Genomic DNA, 6,000 nt, shown 5'->3' on the forward strand with positions numbered 1-6,000 from the left:
GGCTTGTTTTGTTGTAATAATGTATTTTTGTTTGTTTTTCTTTTTGAATTTGTGTATACTCTCTGTTCTCTACTATCACTTCCTTGCAACAAAGTATGATCAAAGAACTATTTGGTATACCGACATTTGATAACTATAGTCGTACGTTGGTGGCAGCAAACTCAATTATGATACTTTCCTAGTAATCACAATGTACGAAACCCTCTTTAAAAAATGTTTGTTCCTAGATGTTCGGATATGAAATCAACCATCCTACATTCTGATTGATCTGTTAATAAATTAAATTTTAATGCGCAATTTACATAGCTTTTTTTTTCTAAAAAAAACAAACAACATGTAGTACGAAACACTTTTTGTTCTCAAATGTTCGGATATCAAATCAACCATCCTACATTCTGAGTGTGATCTGTTAATAATAACTTGAATTTTAAGGTTTTGTCGCGTATCCGGGCATTTTAAACTACTGTATGTTTGATGAATTCCTCAGTCCAACTGACCCACATTGGGAAGAGAAAAGAACAGTAGGCCCTAAGTTTGAGCCGTCATATTTAGGTTATTTAGGTTGGTTTATTTCGCAATCCACCATTCAACATAATATTTAGGATTTATACACAATTCTCAAGATTACTATTTTTAAAAAAAAATAATTATGTTGCGATAGATAAAGCCAACTTGAGTTTTTTTTTCTTTTAATTTATTTTATTGCAGTTCGCAGATATGAGCGAACTTGTAAAAACTTACCAAATTAAAGAAGATATTACCACCCAAAAATAAAACTTCCATTGAAATTTTCAATTAAAAGATCCGTTGGCCATATATCGACTCATAAAAACGTAATTAGAATTTCAGTTCGCCAAAATCAAAATCCGTTACGATTTTTAATCGTGCGCCGCGGGAAATCCACGCACGGTCAGTGACTTTCCTCTTTATATAATTCTGTTAAACGATGAACCATCAATTTATATTTTCCACCAACTTCTGAATTCATTTTAACAAGTAACCGATTCATCTGACCATTCACATGCCATGGAAATGTATTTAAATCATTTGAATTTGTATTATAATTATTGTTTTTGCCCCTTTTATACGTGTTGTAAATTGTTTTAATAATAGTTTTACTGTGTTAACAAATATTTAATTGATGTATCGGTGATTTCATATTGCATTTATGTACTGTCATTGGCGGAAATGAAAAGCTTTTTTTTAATTCTGAAAGAGCTACGGTACCGTATTCATAAATAATTGTCATGTGATTTTCTTTTTGGTTTTTCCAATTTTATTTTTAAGAAATACATATTTAAGACAAGCCCTATAGGCCTAATTAGTTCAATGTTATATGACTGAATATTAAAGCAAACATCCACGGGAATTGGACAACTAACAAAGGAAATAAGCAAGAAAAGGTGGTAGAAAATTACCTTTCCAACCCCCCCCCCCCACCTCCCAAAAAAAAAAAAAAAAAAAAAAAGAGAGAGAGAGAAAGAGAGAGAGAGGGAGAGAGAGAGAAATGATTGTATCTCGGCGAACGCCAATATGATTTTGACGTGTGGTTTTAGATATAGGCTGCCAAATACCGGTAATATACAGTATTGTATAGTGCCGGTACTAAATAGGCTACGACGAGGGCCAATATAATAATAGTACCGTACTGAAAATTACCAGGGACTTTTACTGGACAATAATGTAATTTATCTTATAAATGATAAACATTCCGTTTATTTTTCCTTATTATTTAAATAATATTTCTTATAAATTATATTTTACTATATCTCATGTTCCACTTACGCAAATACCTTTCTTTCTTTACTGTTGCACTATTAAATAGTTTAGTAACTAATGATAATTATCTTAATTCTACTACCACCACCACTACACCACTATGATAAGAAATGTAAATACAATATTTTCGTTGATCTGATTGACCGCTGGTGTATTTTTATACCGCAGCGGTGATGAACATCCGGGCTCTACTGATTGACATATCAGAGAGCGATGCGCGCGAGGTGGCGTCTTTCCCACTCAAATTTGACACCGCCGATTGAATTTGTAGGAAGCGGTGCTGGAGGGGGAGAGTTATGGCAAATTCTCAATCTGTTTCGAGATTCTTAGCCTAAAGGCATTGGCCCTTGGCCGTATGTACACTCCTGGTGGCCGTAGCAAGTTTGACTTGTTAGTGTGGTAAGTTTCTATTTATTTTCGACGGAACGCATATTCCGTAAATTGGAAATACTTGCAGAGATTGTGAAAGCTGTACAGCTATTTCCTACACCAAAGAAAGTCCTGCTTGCTTTGCTCGAGCCTTTTCGAGTCGGACACCTGACTAACTGACTGCTGCTGTCTGGGTTGTGCTGAGCTTAAATGAAGGCGTTTTTTTTTAGGTATTTGTTGATGATAGTTTTCAATTACAAAAAGCATAGTCTATTCTCAACCTGTTTGAAAACATGTCATTTTATATTAATACATTGTCATCTTGGAGCTTATAATTAAGCATTATAAATTATATGGCGATAGATTAGAACGCTATTGATTGGTTAAGGTTGTCTTTTTAACATCCCTGATGTAGGCCTAGGCTAGACCCTACCCTAGGCCGGCCTTACTACTACCACCAAAGAGCAAAGACAGTAAAATGTTAATTGAGCTTTTCAGGCCAAACTTAAGTAAGTGCTGCTAATCATCTGGTGTCAGGACTGGTCAATGGAAGCAATTATTCATTCTTGTGCAAGTAACTTGCCTTTTGCATCTAGATTTCTTACTGTAAATTTTTTAAATTTAATTGCGCAGGCGATACCACAAAAACCCGCTCAACTTTGCAAAATAGTGCTGACTGCATTATACATTGTTTATAAATTAAATTTAGGTCAAAGCCAAAATTTTGGCAGAATTTGGATGAAAATCGAAGCTAATTTTCAGAAATGTGCTGATGAATTTCTAGGTCAAATTTTTGTGTGGCGGATATTCGGTAGCAGGTCAAAATGACCAAAACGACCGTTTTGGTCATTGCCGTTTTGACTTATTGCTGTTTTGGTTTATTGCTGTTTTGACCAGAAAGCATATTCCCTGCACAGACCTTACTACAGTATACAGTCTGGCATAGATTTGGACTACCTAGTGCCTAGGCTTAGGCCTTATTATATTTATTACAGGTGATTTCTCTGTAGGTAACTCCCGTAGTAATCTGCTGCCAATGTTGCACTGTACATTGATATCTAAATTTAACACTTGTAACAATATACTTGACATTCCCAATCCATACATACAATGACCCTTATTTGGGTTGAATTTTTGAATATCTCGCAGCCGCAACTGGTCCGTGGACGAACAAGACGGCCTAGACTACCTAAGTTAAATAAAAAAGGTACAAGAACGCCATCCTGAATATTGCCAACCAAAATTTTAAATGTGAACTAAACCTGGTTTTTAAGCTGGCCAAAAATATATATTTAGCAAAATTTCGTTATTTGGGATGAAAACAATTACCTGTAGCCAAATAGAAATTGGATTATCCAAAACAAAAGAATATAAGCAATGATAGATTCAATTCAATTAGCTTTTAATCTAATTTTGAATGAAAATATTGAGCAAAATTCAGCTTTTATTATGGTTTGGCTATTTGGCTGACGGCTTAAACACTTGCTAAACAAACTGGGAAGGAACAGGTACTGCAGTAAGTAGTAATAGTAAGTTTAGTAATCATTGAAGGTGTAGATTAGATCACAGGAAGTATATCAGACTCTTAACTTATGCAAATTATTTTTTTTTGTTAGTTGCGTAACATTTTTACTACAGTATAACAAGAGAGAGAGAGAGAGAGATTCATTAAGTTATTTTTTATTCTTTTGCGTAAAACTAAAATTTATGCCAATAGTTTTCCATTGGATATAATAAATAGAGTAATGCAACATGTGCATTTTTTCTAAAAAAAAATTTTTTTAGTGAAATTTTGCTGGGAATGGGACTTTAATATTTTTATCATGTGTAACTGCCAGGTTAAATGCTTTAAAATAGTATGAACTGGTAAGATCCATAGAATAAATAGCTTTGCAAAATTAAATCAACTAGCAGCATCCCGTGCTGTCCAGTCCAGTTTGATGAAGGGTAGATCCAGAATTTTTCTAATGGGAAGGGGGAGAGGCCACACAACAGTTTTAGAATGGATAAGGGAGTAGCACATAACATAATATGCATTGAAATTAAAAAAAAAAAAATGTGGCAAAAAGGGATGCATGTGCCCAACACCCCACCTCATTGGATCTGCTGCTGTTGATCTTCCCACAACCCCCCTTACTGGATCCGACCCTGTTGATCCGACGTGTTTACGTAAATTTGAGGTGTTGATTGGTGGAGGTGGCTGGACCTTAAATTTCCACAACCTCCCCTTCCCCCACCCCATACTGGATTCGCAGATGGAATGAGATCTTTGGTCATGGAACATTGTGACTGAGTTTAACAAAGGCAGTAGACAAATAAATTTTAAAAAATAGTTTTTCGTTAATTGTGACCTTGTCCCTTCAAAATTTAATCAGCTCTAGATCTTAGGTAAAGGAACATTGTGGCCAAGTTCGACGGATTTCTGATAAAAACTGTGGACTGTAGGCTGTTCACAAGAAATATGCCGACAGTCAAATAAATAGCTAAATAAAAAAACAGGTGAAAACATAACCAGCATTCATTCATGTTGAATTGATAAATAATAAATTAAGTAACTTATGTAAGAGTAGGCCTATTCATGTTTGTATTTGAACCAACAAAGAATGTTAGTACATGAGACATACTAGATATATAGACAATTCTTAGTCTACTATACTATACAAGGTATTAAATTTATCCTAAAATGTCATAAGTGAGCTGAGTAGTAAGTAGTAAGTGGTGGCCTTAAACTGGGTCATTACACCTCACTAACCAATTATTGATTTTACACTCAACATTGTGGTTTCCTATATACCACGGTGTTGCTTAACCATGCATTTGAAAAACGGGATTCATATGTTTGATCATGAGCTCAGTGTTAACGCTGAATGATTCATGGAAGTAAAGCCCTTTACATCACCTCAAGTTTGTCTCGGTAAATTGAATGACAATTATGTGGTTGCATAGTATGATTTCCAGGCTAAACAAGTAAGGTAGTACCTGCATATTTTATCAATCTAGTGTCAACCTCGTTTGTTATGAATTACATATTCATTTTGTGTTTATAAATTATAATTGCTAGATTGCATGATATTCATAGCAAATTTGTTATTTTCAAAAAGTAATTTACAGTAGAAATATCTATGAGATAGATAGTTTTGATTTGCCTACTTTTTTGTAGTATTGGCCAAGTCTGTATTTTTTGTGGGTGGGGAGTGGGGTGTTAGCTTATTAAAATTTTCATTGTGTCCAAATTATAAATTATATAGCATCATAAGTCTATTATTTTTGTAGTTAGATTAATTGTTTCTTGATTATAAATGTTAATATTTCATTAGATTTAAACCATATTTTAACACCTTTATTTTAATCCACTTATTATTACTAGTAGTATTATCACCCGCCCACCCTTAAATGGCACTTCTGCCAACTAATAAAATGATATAAACGTATTTGTCATTGAGAGTATAATTTGTCAGTTTCATCTCAGTTGTTCAAAATATATTTTAATCCACTCTTATAGTTTACCAATGTTATGACCCACCCACCTTTATAATAATGTCTTCACCCACTATTCTTAGTTTTTATAGCTACAATTATATGTATGTTTTGAAGCTGTTTAATTAAAATTAACTCAACCTAGGCCTATAAATAATTTATTGGTTTTTAAACACAATTTTGCATCAGAATTTAAATATAAAATAAATAATTAATTGCTGCGAAGCAGCCAATTCATATTCTTGACAGCAATTTGACCTCTGAAAGGTCATTGTTTGTCATAAAACAAGGGCCTAAGACGATTGAAAACGGAGTTTCCTTCTTTCGTTCTGCTGGGTAAAATCGATTACTTTAGGCGACGTTTGTAGACTAACC

At 33.8% G+C, this 6,000-nt stretch overlaps 1 protein-coding gene across 2 annotated transcripts in view; it reads left to right on the forward strand.

The window, feature by feature from the left end:
* The first annotated feature begins 2,007 nt into the window (after window positions 1-2,007).
* The window catches only part of LOC117113169 (CTD small phosphatase-like protein 3), a 50,932-nt gene continuing 46,939 nt past the window's right edge, over window positions 2,008-6,000 (forward strand). For both annotated transcript variants that reach the window (XM_033256442.1, XM_033256443.1), the window contains exon 1: window positions 2,008-2,178. The gene's annotated coding sequence lies outside the window, so the exon portion shown is untranslated. The remainder of the gene's footprint in view (window positions 2,179-6,000) is intronic.

This window comes from Anneissia japonica, unplaced genomic scaffold, assembly GCF_011630105.1.
Source record: "Anneissia japonica isolate Jap-2015-1 unplaced genomic scaffold, ASM1163010v1 scaffold93_len1081246_cov171, whole genome shotgun sequence".
In the NCBI taxonomy this organism is placed as follows: Eukaryota; Metazoa; Echinodermata; class Crinoidea; order Comatulida; family Comatulidae; genus Anneissia; species Anneissia japonica.